The sequence below is a fragment of the Thermobia domestica genome, chromosome 13 (assembly GCF_964235325.1).
Source record: "Thermobia domestica chromosome 13, izTheDome1.hap1.1, whole genome shotgun sequence".
NCBI lineage: Eukaryota > Metazoa > Arthropoda > Insecta > Zygentoma > Lepismatidae > Thermobia > Thermobia domestica.
Window position 1 is genome coordinate 14,208,657 of NC_137466.1, and position 21,980 is coordinate 14,230,636.

The window sequence follows — 21,980 nt, forward strand, 5'->3', positions numbered from 1 at the left end:
ACAAGAATATAAATAACATGGAGGTCCCAATTGCATATTTAGAGTATATCGTTTGTATAACAGACACACAAGGAATCCTTCAACTAACATAGGCCAATAAACGTATTTATCACTAGAATTGATTTTTCTCAGATTTTTATTGTTGAACAACTGATCGTACATTTCAGCATGCGCGCCGACTACGTGGGTGCTCCGGGGCACACCCACAAGATTTTTAGTTTGGAACTGTGTTTGAACCCGTTTGTCTAGCGTTTAAGGCAGCCAGTGGCGTATTTACGATTTTGTTTCGGGGAGGGCTTTACTAACTTTCGGGAGGGGGCTTTGCCTGAAAATGTGAAAATTCTGCAAGATATTTCATATACTTTACTATAGTAAGTAAGATTTCGGGGGGGCTTAAGCCCGGAAGCCCCCCCCCTACATACGCCACTGAAGGCAGCCGTGTTACCGACTGAGCTACAACTCATCCTTATGGTATCGGTATATTTTACTTTATCACACCACAGCCCTTTATGACAGTGTTCATAAAAGATTTTAACTAAGAATTAATCAATCAAATATCGAGACTTTCCTGAAATCATATAGGCTATAACGTCACGTCATTAATATGCACCTACATAAATTTTAGAAAGTCAGCGCCATTGCATTTCAGTGCATGAAAAGTGAAAGTTTTGCTTCAGAATTAAAGCATTTGCAATAGTGCATTGTGAGATCTCGCATATAGGTTTGTTTTCTCACTAAGCTAGTAGGGGAGAGTGGGGTAAAATCGGGACCCTAAGGCTTGAACAAAATTTTGCAGAAGTATGCACTATTTATTTGTTAGTGCAGCCACAGTTTTACAAACATGATTTAATTGTTTCTGTAATTGTAGGTACTGTTTTTGTGAAATAAGTCATTTTGCCCGGGAAATAAAAATGTTAAAAGTTTCCACAAAATTCAAGTTTCTTTTTATTAACATAAAGTAAATTGGTATAAAATATAGAAATAAGTCAAAAAGAACACAATTTGATGAGGTGTTAATAAATTTAATTGTCTGTCTTTACTTTTTCGTTGTAATAGAAGGCCTATTGACACAAGTCGCAAGTAAAATAGTTATCTTCCTCTTCGGCCCCAGAGCAGCTTCCATGGGCCCAACAACGACATTGGATGCATTGGATCCATCCCTCATCACCCTTGGAGTCCGAATAAAGCTCATTGCATTAAATGCAGGCAGTATTGTCATCCTCTTCAATAGACTCATCCCACATTTGCTCCTTCGGTTTCTCTAGTTTTGGTCCCTTATTTTCTGTTGTACTTCCTTTTTTTTTTTTTTTTTTGTGGCGTCTTTAAAAAGTTTCCTTTTCTTTGATTCATTTATTTGTCTTCAGTCCATCTTTATTCTTCTTTCCTTCATTTTTCTTTTCTTCTAATGTTGTCTCAAGTTGATGCTTGTATGGGGAGCCCGTCAAAATGACTGTGTTTCCTTTTCTGTTGTCCTCCTTCGGCTGCGTCTCTCTCTCAGTGTATGGGGGAGGCATCAATTCGGAGGGTGAAACACTGGATATTGCTTCGGGAACATGTTTAGAGTTAGGCGTCAATAATTTAGAACAGCAGGATAAATTGAGTGGTTCGGGTTCAGAAGGTGTTGATTTGATGGTGTTGACACATTATGGAACACTTGCTGCAGGACCTTTAGGGACTCTTACTTCTAAACCTTGTTTATAAAGTCTTAATGCTGGATTTCAGAATTCCTTAGAACTTCCAGTGCGGTTTCTTCCGTTCGTGGTTCAAATACCGCTGGGGGCTTCAAACATTAGATACAAACCCGAGTAGTAGCTGAGCTGTCACTTTAAACAGTAGACCACGTCTTATAAAAGACACAGTGCTGATACAGAACGTAAAACTGGAACCAATCAACAAACCAATTCACGGGAGCGAAAAAACTCAAGGTTGTTATTGTAAAATATTATTGTATTATATTAAACATTAATATAATACAATAAGAATATTTTACAATAATAATTAGGCCTATATACAATAGTAATATTTTACTATTATTGTCTAATACTGTCTAATATTGTCTAATGTCTGTATCTTGTTTCGTAACCTCTTACATTGCCAACTAATATAGTCAATAAAAGTATTTCGGGGTATATAATAATAGACTTTCTGTTTTAATAACCCAAGGGCCAAAACCGGGTAGCACCGGTTTTGCCCCGCACGTACAGCTTTCATCGCAAATGGCTAAGGACAATTACTTAGAAGGATAAAGAAGGTAATTAACTGTTGTACAAAGACAGCTACATACCTTTACTCTTGCAGAAACAGGAACGCAGTATAACCCATCTAGTTTTCTTCAAAAATCGTAAGCAAAGACCACTCAAATGGAATTTTCTTCACAGCAACAAAAGCAACGAGTCTACTGCGTTCTGGTAATGGCTGCGACTCCATCGTCAAGGTGTAACGTAGTTCGTGCGTTTTCCACGCGATTGCAGCGCATGCAAAAGCTAGAAGGGGGTATCCGGTTTGCACCCGACTTCCCGGTTTTACCCCACTCTCCACTAGTAGTTATTTCTTTTTAAAGGCGTTCTATTCCTGCATTTGACCCTGGAATGCAGAGATAAAACTCGAATTTTTTTTTTTTTTTTTTTTTTTTGAGGACTGTTAATATAGATCTTTTCTTGGGGATACTGAACACAGCCACCCATCGATCTTGTACTTTGACATTTGAGCTATTCCATTTACTTAACTCTTCTGCTGCAATAACTGAAATCAACTAACTCTATGGCCTATGGAACCCGGAGGTTCAATGCCGCGTTCACAAAAGCTCTCTATCCAATCAACCAACCATATGTTGGGCCGCATGAATTGATCCGCTTAGTCACTGTCAGGAAAAAATGTCACAAATTGGGAATTTGATTGAAATTTAGATGCAGTTTGCCTAGAAAGTAAGGTTGACCTGATTATTCCGCCTCTAGCATCACTGGCACATACTCGGGAGGCTTCTTCAGTGACTAATTTCACTATCCGTTCTACTGCTACCATGTGGCACGGATGGACGGTGAAGCACCATTCTGGCACAGTGTTGTCAGGAAGTGAAAGTTTGACCATGAGCTGTTTGTTTGGTACCGTCCATAGAACTTACTGGTAGTACAGTTATTGAAACATCAGTTCTTTCCCAGAAGATCATTGCAGTGTAATCGTTTGCCTCAAAATTCAATCTGGGAATGATGTTATATCTAATGGAGCTATGGAGATTCCCTGCTTCGTGTTTTCGAGCACTAAGAATCTTATGTAATGCATCTTGTCGGACAGCAAGTCATCGTGGCGAGAAGAAATTTTCTGGGAGTGCAAAGAATGCATTCGTCTGAATGGATGAACGGATTACAGCCTGGTATTCCCTTGGTAAGTATCTAGACCTATGAATGGTCTCAAAGACCTGAGAGGACCATCAGCAACGAAAGACTATGTTCTGATGCGATGTTGCATAACCATACAGACTCTAAGTATGAATGTCGCAATTTCTATTAATTTCCTGCTAGATTTTTTTTTTTTTTTTTTTTTTTTGCTGCAATATACAATGTTAAAATTCTGTTTGCACTAGTCAAACAGCTAGTTTTGTTTAGTTTATCAGGGATCATAGAAACAAGCTCTTACGCGAATACTCCGAAGTCAATGGCTTGAGATATCTGGAACAAGCATCTCAGGTCTTTACTGAGTTTTCTGTGCTCTTCTAGACTATGATGAGGTAAGTCACAGTTTATTGGTTTGAATAGCAACACTGAAAACTTTTCACAGTTAGATAGTTTTGAAACTATGGGGCCTGTGTAAGAATAGGGACTTAAATAAGCGCCGTGAATATGCGTGAAGAGAGCTCGGAACTGCAGTTCATTAAAATGCAAGAGACAAATAGCCCATTGCATAGGTTTTCCTGTTAATTCCTCTAATCTTCGAAGAACAACTCCATTCAAACCAGTGTTAGTGTATGTTCCATCACACCCGAGAACCTCAACTTTATCAAACCAACTCTGAGTTGGTTCATGATGTATTCGAAAATAGCTGTGGTCTCGTCATGTGCAGAGCCAGAGGATGGTGTCACGTGACCAATGTATTGAGAGTTAGGTTCAGCCGCAAGTGATAAGTGCTCTTCTCTAACGATGCCTGTGTATATTTTAGTGTCATCCCTTCGATCATCAAAGTATAGCCTTTTAATGGGATCATCATTTGTAGAACTTTCTTTTAAATTCCGAGCAATTTTAAGTTTCGCACCCTTATTTTGTTCCTGTCCACAGTTAAAGCAGTTGTTATGTCGCTAAATTTTTGGGAAGTTATAATTCCAGTCTTTGAAGCTGCCTTAAGCACAGTTGTTATATGTGCCGCAGCCCTCTCGCTTACATTGTATCTCTGCGAAATCATAACAGTTTCAGTCAAAACTACGAAAGTCGTTCCGAAAGTAATGCCTCATTTTTTATGGAAACTAATCGAGATACATAACTAACAACAGCACAGCTAAACAGAGCAATATTTCAGCTAAAGACTCATTTTCCCACATAGTTCCCACCATTTGTTATGCACTTTTGCCAACAATGAACCAGTGTCGCGCTTGTAAAAATCGGCATTCCATGGGTTGTCTTTTGAATTCCGGCTCGAAGTAATAACACCACGTATCATCTCCAGTGACGATGCTGTCCAAAAAATTGTCACGTTCATCTTCATATTGGTCCAACAGGTCCCGAGGGAAAAGGCAAGGACGAGAGCTGTAGAAACGCTTAATTGTACTGAATTTATCCTCTTTTCCGGCCCCAGAGGAGGCACCCCTATCCCCCCCAAGCGCATATAACTGGCATTTTGAGACTGGAATGTCAGTTTTCGTAGCATATGGCATGTATAAACCCAAAAATATGTTTACTTTAACATAACTAAAAAATGAACAATTTTGGTATTTTTTTGCAATTTTCAGGTAAATTTTGAAACTTTGAGGCAATAGTTCTCACAGAAGATACTATCTGATTTGGAAAAAACTCTATACCTGAAATGTCCATGTGGATTGGCCACTTTTGCCAGGTATTACATTTCCTTCCGAAGAAAAAGTGGCAAAACGACCCACCCTAGTATGTCACCCGTACTGGACGTAAATTAATTAAAATGAAGATTAAACAAAATGTTCCTTCATTTATTACAGTGTGTGGTTTAAGGCTATTTTGTAGTTACTCAGGACAAATCCAAACTTGCGCGTTATGCAATTCACAGGACCATTTTGTTCAAGAGTGCCCCCGCAAAAAAGTTCGGCAGTTCAAAGTTGATCCGCAAGTTAGAAGCTTCCAACCGCCACCGCTCCGTATACCTCATAATCTTCCACACGAAAAAGATGCTTTGCATACAGATAACTACACGGAATTTCCTCTGCTTACTTCTGCTCGCCCTGGTGCTTCAAGTCAGGATGTTCCAGCAATTGAAACATCCCTCGATCCTGACATTCGCCCCGACCCACCTATGGAAGGAGTTCGTTCTACTGACCCGGAAGTTCTTGCTCCTTTGGAACCTACTGCAGTACCCTGAACTAATTCTGATCCCAAGGCCCAGGAAATTATCCAGGAAGGACAACTTGCTCAGGTAGGTGACCAACCGTCAGTGCAAGATTTAAAAGTTGTTCCGAGTGCTCCCATGGACCATTATAATCAATCTGACATGCACTTGGTAGCAGACTCAAACATCACTCTTGACAGGAATGTACTACCCCTTACCAGTGACTCTGCTAGTGAATCTGATCTCAGTGCCCCTGTATACCAAAAACGTAAACTTTACAAACTAAAGACAAATGTTAGTGGAGTTTCGAAAAATTCTAAAGGAGGCCGTACTTCCGATGTTACCCAAGTTTCAGGTGCCCGAACCGGACCACTTTGAAAAAGTTGAAAGCTGGTACCCCCGTTCGGGACGACTTATAATTATCTTCCTTGTTATATTGTGGTCTATATTGCTGCCATTTATGCAGTGTTTAACATTTCGCTTCACTCTATTTTTGTTTATGTTTATCTTTTTGTATAGTTTTAGTTTTGCCACCATTAACTTAAATGGATTTACTTCTCCTGTTAAACAAGAAGCATTAAGAGACTTTATCTACAAAGCAGATATTGATGTGTTGTTTGCTCAAGAAGTAGCCCTTCAAGAGTATAGTTATATTTCACATCATACATGCTATTCTCGTTTTACGGAGAATGGGCTAGGTACAGCTATCATCTACCGTAATGATCTAGAGTTTAAGGCCGTTAATGATCACCCAAATGAACGAATCTCTGTTGGAATGCTTGACCGCATCAAATTATGCTATATTTACGTGCCATCTGGGTCTCACAAAAAGCGAGAGAGACAGGATTTCTTCAACACTGGTCTTGCACAAGCTTTATTTAATGGTGCCAACCCTTGTATTTTAGGGGAGATTATAATTCCGTTTTATAACCTATTGACCAGACTCCCAACTTTAAATTCTCTCCTGAACTCCAGCGAATAGTAGACACATATAATCTAGTTGATGTGTGGCGTCACTTTCGAACCACTGACCCAGGTCACTCATTTCATACTTCAAAATCATCCAGTCGCTTGGACCGTTTTTACGTAAGTCGCTCACTAGTAGCACACGTACGAAATGTTACCTTCGAACCTGTCAGTTTTAGCGATAACTATGCTCTTATTATGAGAATAACCCTACCAATGTCAAAATTTTTGAGAAGTCCTCTTTGGTATTTTAACACTTCTATACTTATGAACCCTGAATATCAGCATTTAATTCGAGAGGAATGGAGAATCTTGTATCCATTAATATCACGCTATCAGGGCAAACTTACGTATTTTTGGGACAAGCGAGTTAAACCTAGATTTCTATCCATAAGTAAGCAATATTGTATCCAAAGGAACCAAGCCTATAATACTCAATACAACTATTACTCGCGCCTACTCAAGGAATACATGAAAGAATAATTGCGAGGCCGCCTCATCCGGCCTCAAATACAAGAAATCAAAACCCATCTATTGTCATTGCATAAACAACGAATGTGGTTTTTTTTTGTTCGCAGCAAAATTGCCCCGGCTGATGACATGGAACAGGCTAGCATTGTACAAATTCAAAAAGAACGACACAGAGGCAAACAAAAGTTGATTTCATCCATTAGGGGCAAGGATGGCCAACTTTATGAAGGTTTGCAGGTACTTCCCCAATTTGTTCAGCACTATAAAAACTGTATGCAGCACCTCAGGTAACGAATGTGGATGAATCTCTTTTAGACTACATCCCTTCAATCCCCTTTAGAATTTTATCTTAGTTTCATTGATATTCTTGTCCCCTTTCTCACGGATCTCTTCAATGAATATCGAGAAAATTTTACTTTAGGAGAATCTCTCTCTACGGGTATTACTGTTTTAATACCTAAAAAGTCTAACTCTACGTCTATTGATAATTATCGCCCGATCAGTCTTTTATGTGCCGATTTAAAAATCTTAACACGATGTCCAGCGCTTCGTATGAACCATTATATGGGAGAGTTGCTTAGTTCCTGTCAATACGGTCCTGGACACCATGCGTTACTTTATGAAGTTTTAGCTAACGTAAGAGATTTTATAGCCTATCATGAGACTGCCGCCCCCACTCCTGTGGTCGTTCTATCCACTGATTTTTCACAAGCTTTTGACAGGGTATCACACGACTATCTCTTTAAAGTCCTCCACAAATTTGGATTTAATGGCACTTTTCTGCCCATGCTTCAGAGAGTGTATCACAACAGAATTACGAAATTGAAACTTAATGGTGGTTTAAGCTCCGTTATCCCTTTGTGTACTGGAATTCTTCAAGGTGACACCATGTCCAGTATTCTATTTAGTCTCTCAATCGCACCTCTAATATACGCGGCGCAGACCAAACTCAATGGCATCAAAATTTACCACGCCTCTATCTCAGTCACAAGTTACTTAGATGATGTACACTTCTATGTGAACAGTATTTCCATCCTTGAAAATATTCAGTCTTTTAGACGCGTATCAAAGCATTTCAGGAGCAAGATTAAATAAACAATAAACAAAGCTCTTCTGTATTCATCCAAAATACTAGGATCCATATAGTGCGTACTACACGGCAGTTAAATCCGTCAAAATCCTGGGTATTGAATGGTTCAATAACATCAAACAAACCATTACTTTCTATTATGATATCATAGCACACAAAATACGTGGTCTTCTAATACGACATAAACCCCGCAATATGAACATGATCAGTAGAAATTTCTTTCTTAAACAACAAACGTTCAGCCTTCTGTGGCAGGGTGTCTATCGGTCACGAATGTCACGAAAAAGTCACGAAATCAGAAAACGGTCATGCAAGTCACGAAAAAGTCACGAAATTTAGCTTTTGGGTTAAGATTTTTTAAAATTGTACAAATGTAAGTACAGATTGGAAAATTTTGTTCTATAAAATGTCAAAATTCACCAACAAGAATGTCTATAATCGGCTTTAGATGCTACCAAATCGCAAGCAAAGTACGTTTCTATCGCATGCATGAAAATTCGGCCTAATTCGTACCCAAATTCGCTTTTGAAAATGTTAGGAAAGTTTATGATTTGGTAAAGAAAAGGTCACGAAATTCCAAATTTCATTTTGGAATTATACAATCATGCCTCCTAGACTTCACGACCCCAACAATGTTGGATAAACCATATAAATTGTATAATTCCTCGTTATGAAGTTTCCGCCATTCCCCATTCCCTTTCCTCTTAGGTCCGAATAATCGTCTCAGGATCTTGTTCTCAAATACTTTCAGTCTATGTTCTTCCCTCAGAGTAAGTGACCATGTTTCGCAGCCATACAGAACAACAGGCATGATTATCGTTTTGTATATTTTAAGCTTCAAATTCTTCGACAGAATTCGCGACGACAAGAAATATTAAACCGAATAGTAACACGAATTCCCTGTTTTTAGTCGACATTTAATTTCTCCGTGAATATAATTCTCCTCTGTTAATATTGATCCTAGATATTTGAAACTATCCATTTTATCAAAAGTATTATTTAATATTTTAACGCGTTTATAATTTGCTGTATTACGGTCCCGACGCACTTTCATGTATTTAGTTTCCTCTGCATTTACTTCTAAACCCATGTACCTTCCAGCGTTTAATAAGATATCTGCATTTCTTTCTATTGTTCTCCTATCATCCCCTATTAAATTTACATCATCAGCATATGCCATAACCTGGTGAACACCATTCAACTCTTGGCCCTGGTTGCTACCTTTGATTTTTCTTATAACGTATTCCAGAACGAAGTTAAATAATAATGGCGACAACCCATCTCCTTGTTTCAGGCCATTTTCCACGTGAAAGCTCGTGGACAAAAATTTTCCTACCCAGACTTTACTTTGGGATTCATTTAAACATATCTTAATTAATCTAATTAGATCTCTCGGTATTCCAGGTTCTGTAAGAAGGTCGTATAATATGTCTCTCCTAACCGAGTCGTACGCCTTTCTAAAATCAATAAATAGTTGATGTACCAGGGTATTATATTCCCACTTATTTTCGAGTATTTGGCGAATGGTAAATATTTGGTCGATAGTTGATCGATTTCGTCTAAATCCGCACTGATAATCTCCAATAGTTTCATCAGCGTATGGGGTCAATCTTGCTAATAGAATATTTGAAAGGATTTTATAGGATGTTGAGAGAAGAGAAATGCCTCGATAATTATTACAGTCAGTTTTGTCACTTTTCTTGTGAATTGAAACAATGATTGATGCTTTCCATTCTTGTGGCAATTCTTCCTTGTTCCAGATAAGGAGAATGAGTTTGTGTATCTTGTTCCACAATTTTCCACCTCCAGCTAAATTAACTCAGCCGGAATTTCATCTACACCCGGAGATTTGTGTTTCTTTAATTTCTTTATAGCGGTTTCTACTTCTATTCGGTTGGGTTCTGGAATATACGGTTCTGCGGTGTGTATCTCCTTTTCTCCACGCACACTAATTTTTGGTTGCGTGTTGAGCAAATCGTCAAATAAATCTTTCCATCTATTTAAGATGCTATCCGTGTCAGTGAAAACTGTACCGTCAGATTCCTTTAATATATAAGCACGAGGTTGATAGCCTTTCTTAAATTCGTTGATTCCCTTATACATGTCCCGTATGTTTTTATTTTTACTATTATCTTCAAGTTCCTTAATTTTAGCTTTCAGAAAATCGCGTTCTTTGCTCTAAAAGTTTTGGAAGTTTCAGCCTGATATCTGCGAAATTTTGTGTAGTCATTTCATTCGGATTTTGTAGCCACCGTAATTTTGCCTGTTTTCTCTTCTCTGCTAGTTTTGTGCATTTCTGGTCGAACTATGGTTTGTTCCTACGTATTTCCGCGTGTCCCAATTTTTCTTTTGCTGAAATTTTAATGCTATCTCTAATTTCAATCCAGGTATTCTCAACACTAGTGCACTACGAATCTTCTAAAGCCGCGAATCTATTCGAAACTTCAATCTGGTATTTCTCTCTTACCTGGATCTCTTCTAATTTCTTTAAATTGAATCTCTCCGTTTTCGGACAATGAATATTACCTTTATTCAACGATAACCTCTCTCGTATTATCGCTGCTACCAGGTAGTGGCCAGTATCACAATCAGCCCCTTTAAACGACCGGCCATCAATTATGCTAGATTGCCTTCTTCTATCTACTAAAACGTGATCAATTTGATTATGTGTTTTCCCGTTTGGTGATGTCCAAGTGTATTTATGAACGTCGCGATGTGGGAATTTTGTACTCTTCACGATTAGGTTTTTGGATAATGCAAAGTTCACGAGTCTAACACCGTTGTCATTACTTTCCTTATGCAGACTTTCGTTCCCTATAATCGGTTTGAAAATATCCTCTCGTCCTACCTTCGCATTGAAATCCCCTAATAGAATTTTCATATGGTAGCGCGGGAGTTGGTCAAATATCCGTTCCACTTCTTCGTAAAAACTGTCTTTTATATGGTCATCCTTATCTTCAGTTGGGGCATGTACATTTAAAACAATAATATCACACCACCGTCCCTTAAAAATAATAAAAGAAAGTCTGTCAGTAACAAATTCAACCCGTTTAATTACTGGTAATATACCCGAAGAACCCTGTTCCTAACTGGTGATTTTTATTTCCCTCCCCGTAAAAGAACGTAAAATTTCCGGAATTCACAAATCCATTTCCTTCCCACCTAACTTCCTGAACTCCTACTACGTCCATCCTGTATTTCTCTAACTCTCTCGTTACAGATTTTAGCGCGCCTGCTCTATAAAGACTCCTAATATTCCATGTTCCAAATCTCATGTCCATTTTCTTTTGCTGAGGTCGTGGCAAGTTATATATATATATATAACAAGTGCTTTTATATATATATATATATATATATATATATATATATATATATATATATATATATATATATATATACAGGATGAGGTTGTTAGCCCTACCCAAACCCCCAAAGTGGAGGACCACTCCTAGTCGGCTGTCCGCGACCGGTTATTCAGTATATTCGCAGCTAACCTCTATATCTAGAGGCCTTCTCCTCGATCCGCAACCTGAAGGTGCGCCATGCCATGGTGACAGGAATCCACGTTACACGGGAGGTTCAATGCTGCGTTCACAAAAGCTCTCCACTGACTTCTGTCCTTAGGGAACTGAATCCAGTTTGTACTTTGTATTCCTATTTCTGCGAGATCTATCTTAATACTGTCCTCCCATCTGCGCCTAGGTCTTCCTAATGGTCGTTTTCCGATTGGTCTTTCAGTTAAGACTTTGAAAGCGTTCCTACTAAATCGACTATTAAATAGACTAAAACTTTAATACTTCATGCTACATTACATAGTATGAGCATAAAATACACAAGAAATTAGTTTTACACATTTCTTGAGCTTCCTATGAATTGAGTACGGTATGTTTGTTTATTTCTTATTTTAAGCAATGAACTGAATTTTCTTCCCTACTTATTCTAGGATGTGTATTTGTCAATTAAATTTGGTAGCAAGTTAATATATATTTTCCTGTTGCTTAGCGTGAAAGTTTTACAACTCAAAAAAAATTCTATAACAAATCGAAACGATAATAAACAATGTAGCGTATCAATACATATAAGAAATATACTCAATCTTTAAAATCAGTACAAATTTTAAGTAATATGTTTTACATTTCTTATTTGTAAAAGTACAATAGACTTCCAAACTATGCGAATTCAAAATTGAAACCGGAGTTAGTAGATCTATACCTATTGGGTACAATACAGGGATAATGTGAGGGATGCGAGCTCCTTCGTGGCTAAGCGGATAGCGTACGCGCCTTTAGCATGAGAGACCCGAGTTCGATTCCTGGCGGGAGTTCATATGGTTCTTATTCCACGTTATCAGTAGATCCACATCTCATATGGCCTCGCTGCTGAAAGGAACGTTAAACTCAAAATCAGCTCAACTCAATGTGAGGGATGGAACCTGTTCATCTGATGCTGAATCCGTGTTAGAAAGTTCCTCACCATCTCTTACAATTATTACTGTATAGGAAACAATATTAACACCAGTAGCTCTACTGCTTCCGGTTTCAATAAAAGAACAAAGCTGTTTATCGAATTCTGAATCCATATAAATATCCTTCGTCACCTTCTGTTACTGTTTTCGGTCTATAGCAATCAATATTAGAACCAGAAATAATAATTGATTTGTCACTTCTGGTTGCAATAGGAGAATAAATTCAGGTATGAAACCATTTCATATGGTATTAAATCCATATGAGAAAATCGCTTCTCCCCATCTATTACAATTTTGCATTATTGTGATCGATATTGAGATCAAAAATAGTACAATTCTATACTGCAGGGACAGAAGTCGAAATGAAAGTTATTCCTGGGACGCTCAACCGATTCTGAAACATTGTTTAATGAGATATCTCGCCCTTTTTACTTTGTGGAGAACAGCATTAAAACTTGAAATATAGCAGAGACGCTCGATCGATTTCAAAAGTTCATCTGTCGCTATTTATTCACTTTTTTGTAGTATGGCTATCAACATTGAAACCGGAAATGTTTCATTTCTACTGCTTCTAGTTCGAATTAGGGTTAACGGAGGAGATCACACCTGCTAATAGAACGGTCAATTGATTCCACTTTTCGATCGTTTTGCTCTATAGAGATCAATATGGAAACCGAAAGTAGTACTCAATTTCTGCCATTTCCGGTTTTAGTAGAGGTTCGGTTGGAGACGATATCCTTTCTTTAAACGCTGGACAGATTCCAAAAATTTATTTATTGCTATTTTTTATGATATTCATTCATCTATTTATGTAGTATTGCGACCAACATTGATTTCGTAAATGGTCGATTTCTACCACTTCCGGTTGAAATAGGGAGTTAACGGAAGTGTTTGAACCTAGTGTTAGGACACTGAATCGATTTCACTTTTCGATGTCTCCTACTGCTTTTGCTCCATGGGGATCAACATTTAAACCAAAGGGATCAACGTAATTTCTGCTACTTCTAGTTTTAGTAGAGTGATACGGGGAGATGTTAGATTTTCTTTCGTTACTGAATTGGTTAGAAAAAAGCCTTTTGTTGCTATCTATTTTTGTGTTGTTCTGTAGCGATACATGTTGAAACAGGAATTACTTCTGGCTTAACTTAAGGGTTAATGGAGAATGGAACATATTCTTGAAAAATTGAATCGATAGCGAAAGCACTTCTCGATATTTCTTAGTTTTTGCTTTATTGAAATCAAGATTTAAACCAAAATATGAGGAAATTTCACCCCCTTCTGGGTTTGATAGAATAATATGGGTGGAAATGATATCTTTTCTTGAAATGCTGAAGCGACTGGATAGAACAACTTGTCCCTATCAATTACCGCTTTTATCCTATGGTAATCAACCTTGTAACGAAGACGGTTAAATTTCTGCTACTTCTGGTTTGTATAGAGGGTTAACGGTAAAGTTCAAACCTTTCCGTTCGGCACAGAATGGATTCCACAAAATCGCTTCTAGCAACCTAAATCTTATAATTATTATTGCTTTGATACTTGTCGAGAGATAGACAGAAGGAGCGTAGTTTGGAAATCTAAAATTGAAAGTAAAATCGAGGTTTTGTCTTCAAAAATCCAAAATCTTGCGTAAAACTCATAATTTTAGGTGTGTGGATCCAACATCAATATTATTATTATTATTATTATTATTATTATTAATAATAATAATAATAATAATAATAATAATAATAATAATAATAATAATAATAATAATAATAATCGAATTATGGGTATTGGGACAATTTTAGTAGGTCACGTAGCCAGAATGGGAGAAACTAGGAACGCTTTCAAAGTTTTAACTGAAAGACCAATCGGAAAACGACCATTAGGAAGACCTAGGCCCAGATGGGAGGACAATATTAAGATGAATCGCGCAGAAATAGGAATACAAAGTAGAAACTGGATCCAGTTGGCTAAGAATAAAAGTCAGTGCAGAGCTTTTGTGAATGCTGCATTGAACCTTCGGGTTCCATAGGCCATAGAGTTAGTTAGTTTAGTTAGAACAATTTTAGTACGTTGATATAGTAGGTGACCATCAGTTGAAATAAACTGTTAAGAGTTCCTATTTATATAGGTATATGTTTTTCATTCCAGGCGATGCCATTTGACCATGCCAATACAAAGAAATTTATGGCATTTACATTAGTGTTCTGTGTCAGTGGATTCTTATCACCTTGGTTTTTTATCAAGTACATGTTTTACAAGAAAAAACCGTAACGAGAGATGCTGACGCACCAGTTTTAAGAGGTAAGATTAGCTTCAAAATATCAGAAATAGCTCACTATTCGTTTCTTAGAGTCGAATAAAAAAATAAATATTTTAAATGGAGGTTAGAAAAATTAAAAGGTTAGTTCGGGTTAATCTTAAATTTAAAGCTTTAGATGCTCTTTTTGTAATACCAAGCATACAAGTGATTTCTATATGCGTGGCTCCATGCCCGATTGCCACTGGTGATACCTTGCCCTATACAAATCCAAATAATAGGCTCCGTCTTATAGATTCTCAATAATGAAAAGTGACGTTAAACTGTACTCAATCAATTATACTCTATGGCAGAAAGTATTTTAGGATATAGACCTAGATGATTATTTGATAAGTACTTACAAGGGAAGATCGCTCAAATCTGATTGCCACATAGCACACCTGATAGAACATCATAAGAAATGAAAAAGAGCAAAATTTAAAGTGCTATGGATCAGAAGGATAGGATCTACAGGGCATCAACATTTGAAAATAAAAAAATATATATCATGGAATTATGTACGTTTAAAGTAAATATCTTGAAAACGGTTGAAGCAATCGAAACAAAGGTGCACAATATAATGGGAATAAAATGTCGTATCGAAAACAACAAACTGTTGCCACAAATGAAGCAGTGTTGTCAACTCATCATAAAAGAATATTGTTTGAAATAGCACCATTTACAAATGTGCATAGATTTAAAATGCATTATTATCACTAAACATAACAGTGAAGTTTAGTGGTGTAGTGATTCACACTGTTGGAGCTACATGTGATGAAAATATACAATTGAGAAGTCTGACAACAAAGGGTAAAGGAATCTATGGCGTCAAGTGTTAAGGGTTGTAGAGATCGCACTAAGAAACAAAATGAATTTCATGAGGAACTCATCAAGAATAATAGTAAAGAAGCCTGTGAAAGCTTTATAAATTGTAGTAGCTGCAAGAACTCCTGTCAATCAGAACACTGTGACTGTGCAAGTAAAGAAAATTGCAAAAATAGATATAGTGGTGTCAACGTAGTGCATATGAAAACAAATGAAGATCGGGATATTAACTTATTACAGAGTGACATCTTCTCTGAAATGCAAAAACTACGAGAAGAACTGGACTCATTGCGTTCAATCTTAAGTCTAATACAAAATGACATAAATGACTCACACAATAAATGTAAGTGCAAAAGTGAAAACTCTCTTAGTGCAAGTGGAAAAAATTCTCCCCATAGTTGGAGCGAGATTGTACAGTGCAAGGCAAATACTTCCCGCAGTAAGTTCGGTACTGAAACGTCAAATCGTTTATTCTCAAATGAGAAAACAATTAGGGTCGAAAATTCAACTGGCTGTAACGCAAAAGGAGAAAAGAAAATAACATTCAGTGTTAGCACCAGAAATAGATATGACTTACTTACCGAGGTCTCTTCCAAACCGAAATCTGAGGTGAATAAATATATGAACTGTCTTGAAAATGAAAATCTACAAGCTGGGAAAACACTCATTGAAGATTTGGGACAGAAAAACAAAATGCCAGTAAAATGTAATCAACAAGTGACTGAAGTAAACTCTCAACCATCGCGAAAAAAACATCCTGCCCATATAAATGAACGAGTAAAAGAGTACAGAAGTAAAACATTTTCAAATTTGTCTAGTGCTAAGAAGGGTGATCAATTCTTGAAAAAGACTGCAAGCAGTGTTACTGTAAAAAGAACGATTATAAGTGAAACAGCAGACCGTCCCAAGGTAAATGTAATTGGTGATAGCCATAGTCCTGATTGTGCTCCAGAAATCAAACATATTTTGGGTAATGGCTATGAAGTATGTGGTATAGTAAAGCCGGGTGCAAGGGCGAAAGATATCTTGAGCATAAGTCATTCTTTAGTACAATGTGATTATCTTGTGGTGTGGGCTGGAGCTAATGATGTAGCAAAAAATGAATCGGGTGAGATATTTAAAGAAATGTGTAAATTTTTAGAATCTGTGAAAGGGGTGAATGTTATTGTAGTAGGTATACCTTATAGACATGATCTAGCCAATTTCTCTTGTGTTAATGATGAAATATGTAGAGTAAATAACAAACTCAGGAAGTGGGTGAAGCTATACTCAAACTGTACATTTGTTGACGTTGATGTAGAGAGATCTTGCTTCACAAGACATGGGCTTCACCTAAATAAAATAGGTAAAGAAAAAATGGCAAAAACACTAGCAGACATGATACAAAATAAAACCAAATTGCAACCAATTCCTCTACCATGGCATGAACTTAATTCCCCAATCATCTCTGATGGTCAGACCAATATGCCAGTAATGACCGATACAAATATCCAGGTATCAGCAATAAGTAACGATTCAAGTGCAAATGTAAAAAGTAAAGATTCAAGTGCAAAGGTTGTAACCGACCCAAATGCAAACTTTGGGAAGGGAGAAAAACAACAGAAACCAATGAGAAACAAAAAGCTTCCAAAAAACTTATCAGATGATTTTTTAGTGATGATAAGCACAAACAAAACGAACCAAACATAATTCCAATAAAGGTATATCACCACAATGTGCAGGGGTGGAACACTCAAAAAAGGCTTATGTTAGAAATAGCGATGCTAGATGATTTACGTGATGTAGGAAACATAAAACCCGGTACAGATATCAATACAGTGAAACACTGTAAGGTAAATCAGCTTAAAGTATTCCATCACAATGTGCAGGGTCTTGGCAATAAGCTGGACTTTATGGATGTGTTAGTTGAGACAGTGTTGTCAACTGCACATGTTATTTGCATCACGGAGCATTGGTTAAGCTGTACTGATATTAAATCTGTAAAATTAAAAGGTTTTGATTTGGCAAGTCATTATTCAAGAGTTAACTTGATTCATGGAGGAGTTTGTATATTCGTTCATAATAAATTAAATGCTGATGAAGTTGATGTATCGATGTTCAATCTGGAACTTCACTTTGAAGTAGTTGCAATAAGTCTCGCTCATCAAGTGTGTATATGTAGTATTTATAGATCTAATTCGGGTAACTTACGGGTATTTTTTAGAAATCTTGAACTTCTTCTTGACCATCTGTGCAAAAGATACAATATTATCATTTTGTGTGGTGACATAAATATAAATTGGATGGTTAACACTAAAGTTAAAACTGATTTACAAAACCTATTAACTTCATTTAATCTCAAAGCTATTGTTAAAACGCCTACCAGATTTGGAAAATCAGCACTTGATCAAGTAATAGTAAGCAGAGAGTGTCATAACCACAAACTTGAAATATTCAACCCAGGTTATTCAGATCATGATGCGCAATTAGTTAGCTTATCGCTTCCATCAACTAACTTACCAGTGTTGCAAAATACTACCAGAATTGAAAAAAGGTTATTTTCACCGAGAAACATTAGTTACTTTTGTTATTTGTTGGCTCTTGAGCCATGGGATAGAATCTATTCAGCTTCCACTATGGACGAAAAATTTAACTCCTTCTTAGATGTATACTTGCACTGTTTTAATGTAGCTTTTCCTCTCATGCCAATTAGTAAATGTAATAAAATTAAGAAGAGTTGGATTACAACTGGTATTCGTAATTCCAAACGAAATTTAATTAAGTATGCTAAACTGCTTAATGATACAAATGTTTCTGATGTATTCAGGAATTACGTTAAAAAATATAAGATAACATATAAGAAAGTTATTAAGACAGCAAAGCAAATGCATAATTCGAAAATGATTAATAACTCCAGAAATAAAATTAAAACTATGTGGAATATTATTCACCAGTCGGTAGGACTACATACAAAGAAGGGTAATATTGCAAATTTGAATCACGTCATTTTTGACAATAAAAGAATTACAAACCCTGCTGAAATTGCAAATAAATTTAATAATTATTTTATAACTTCTCCTCAGGTAGCTCTTGGTGCTCTATCCCACCAAGCTGGTACAAGTGGTTCTTCAAATATGCCTTCTTATCCAAAATGTATTTTTGTTACCCCGGTAACTATTGATGAAATATTAGCAATTATAGGAAAGATGAGAAATAGCAGTTCTGCAGGTCTTGATGAAGTACCGTCCACTATTATAAAACAATCTGCTTCGATAATTGCTCCTCACCTGACTCATGTAATAAATTTTTCCCTTCAATCAGGCATTTTCCCACAACGGTTAAAAGTGGCTAAAGTGATTCCCTTGTTCAAAAAAGGCAGTCGTTACGATATTAAGAATTATCGCCCTATCTCAGTTTTATCTGTATTTTCAAAAAATTTTGAGACGGTAATGTCAAATAGGATAAGGAATTACTTACGTTCCAATAATCTAATATCATTATCTCAACATGGGTTTTTAAGTGGCAAATCTACTGATTCTGCAATTTTCGATTTTCTTAGTACTGTTATGCATGCAATAAATAATAAAAAATGGGCAATTGGACTCTTTGTTGATCTTACTAAAGCATTTGACACTGTAAATCATGATCTCTTACTCAAAAAATTAAGCTTTTATGGTATAAGAGGAACTGCCAATAAATGGATCGAGTCTTACTTGAAGGATAGGTATCAGATAGTTCAAATTACGAACGAAAAAAAATGGCGAAATGCATAAGTTTAGTAGTTATAAAGGTACAATACTAACTGGTGTACCTCAAGGATCAGTGCTTGGTCCATTGCTCTTTCTTATTTACATCAATGATTTGACACATGAAATGTTGCCTAATAAATGTGTTTTATTTGCTGATGACACCAATGTTATTATTACAGGTAACTCACGACATGATATTGAATATAATCTAAACACTGCGTTTTCACGATTAAGTAACTGGTTAAGTAACAATAAGTTAGTTCTAAACAATGATAAAACTTCCTTGCTAAATTTTTATTATCCTCTTCAAAATAAATTTATTCCTTACGTAATGGTAAATAACAAAAAAGTCGACTTTTCTATTTCAACTAAATTTCTTGGTGTCACCATAAGTTCGAAACTAACTTGGAATGAGCATATTTCTCAACTCAACAAAAAATTAAGTAGTATTTGTTTCGGCCTCCGTAGGCTAAGAGGTAATGTCACAACAGAGGCCTTAGTTTCGGTGTACTATGCAAAATTCCATTCTTTAATAACTTACGGTATTATTTTTTGGGGTCATTCTACTGAATGTATTAGCACGTTTCGCTTACAAAAGAAAGCACTAAGGGTTGTGTTTGGATTGTCACCAATATCTTCTTGCAAGCCCATCTTTCGAGGACAAAAAATATTACCATTACCTTGTGCGTATCTATATAAAGTTATCTTGTTTACCGTAAGTAACAAACACTTATTTATAGAAAACAGTAACGTCCATAAATACAATACTCGATTCGTTAATAATTTGCATGTTATCCCCCAAAATTTCTCGTTTTTTCAAAAAAGCGTATATATAAACTGTACAAAAATTTTCAATAAGTTACCTGACTTTCTAAAACAAAACAAATCATATTCTATGTTTAAATCGGATCTTCATGAGTTCTTAGTAGATAAATGTTACTACTCGGTAAATGAGTTTTTTGAAGATAATGTATAAATGTTTTTTTTCTTTGTTAATTATATTATGATTGTATAAGCTTATAAAAGTCATAGTTATGTATGTATTATTTTATCTAAGTTTTTTTTTTCTATACCATATAGGTAATTATTTTGTAATTTTGACAACTGTATGCGTGCTCGAGAATACTCTCATTTGTATGCAAAACAGGCAAATAAATAAATAAATAAATATGTTTCATATTATGAATTTAATTCAAATGCAGAATAACACCGATAGTATAGCAGCAAAATGTCAGCAGTGTCACAAAAGATTGATGCATTTGAGAAACGAAATTGGGTAATGCCAATTTTACGTCCTGTGTCAGCATCGAAGCTATATAGGACGATACTACAGCGTGAAGTGGGATCCGTACCACTAGTAAAGAAGAAAGATGATAATAAAATGCAAGGTGAAAAGTTCCAAAAAACCTCCATGTGTCCGAGGCAAGATCGGAACCCGAGATCCCTAATACGTCGGTGGCCTAGCCTTCTTGACTACACGGCTATCAGGGTTGATTCCAAAAGAAATGAGGTAGTAATAAAATAATTATATTTTCGATGTGAATATGGTAATTTACAGTGTACAGTAACATAATCATATGATGTGTAGAAGAGGAAGTAAAAGAATATGTCACTTAACACGAAAGACATAAACCAAGAAAGTATTCTACCAAATCTGGAAAAGCAGTTTACAAAATTAGAAAACACGGGTCTCTTTCCTCGCGTGTAACATTTTGTTTTCGTGAGTTGTCTGTTGACTGACCGAGGCTACGGAAGTGTAATGTAGATCGCTCACTTTTTCTAATGACCCACTCTTGCCCAGAGTTGGGTAAGATATTTGTAAAAGTGTAACGCGTTACAAGTTACTTATTATTGTAATGTGATACTTCCCCCAAAAAAGGAACTGTTACTTTTAGGTCCGAAACTTTTTTGAATGTGTGAAAAAAAAACTTTTTACTTAAATTTTCCGTACTTCTATTACTACTACTACTACTACTACTACTACTACTACTACTACTATTATTATTATTATTATTATTATTATTATTATTATTATTATTATTATTATTATTATTATTATTATTATTATTATTGCACGTTCTGAACCGCTTTATGTAAATGCAAGGACAAATTTTTACTTGACAGCTATATAAACATTTTCATATAATGTAACATTGACTAAAATGCCATACTGCGTTACTGGTAGGGATGGGCACGAGCAGTTTTCTTTGAAACTCAATTCGACTAGAAACAGACATCTTTGAGCTCGACCCGAGAATTCGACTCGAAAAATTTCCTCCAACTCGACTCGAATTCGGGTCGAGTTTCGAGTCGAGTCGAGCCAAATCCGGTGTGTACATTCGAGTACTCTCTTCAGGTATCTTACATAGACAATATAATTATTATCAATGATACTACTACTACTACTAAAACTTTTATAAGAATAAGAAATATTTATTGTCGTTAAACAACATAAACTAACTAACTAAAAAAAAACTAACTAACTCTATGGCCTATGGAACCCGGAGGTTCAGTGCCGCGTTCACAAAAGCTCTCCACTGACTTCTATCCTTAGCTAACTGGATCCAGTTTTTACTTTGTATTCCTATCTCTGCGAGATCCATCTTAATGTTATCCTCCCATCTGCGCCTAGGTCTTCCTAATGGTCGT

At 36.3% G+C, this 21,980-nt stretch overlaps 1 long non-coding RNA gene across 1 annotated transcript in view; it reads left to right on the top strand.

Annotated features, from left to right (window-relative positions):
- The window catches only part of LOC145669129 (uncharacterized), a 45,188-nt gene that overhangs the window by 8,845 nt on the left and 14,363 nt on the right, over positions 1-21,980 (top strand). Inside the window, exon 2 of the long non-coding RNA XR_014128140.1 lies at positions 14,631-14,783. This is a non-coding gene — a long non-coding RNA (uncharacterized LOC145669129). The remainder of the gene's footprint in view (positions 1-14,630; positions 14,784-21,980) is intronic.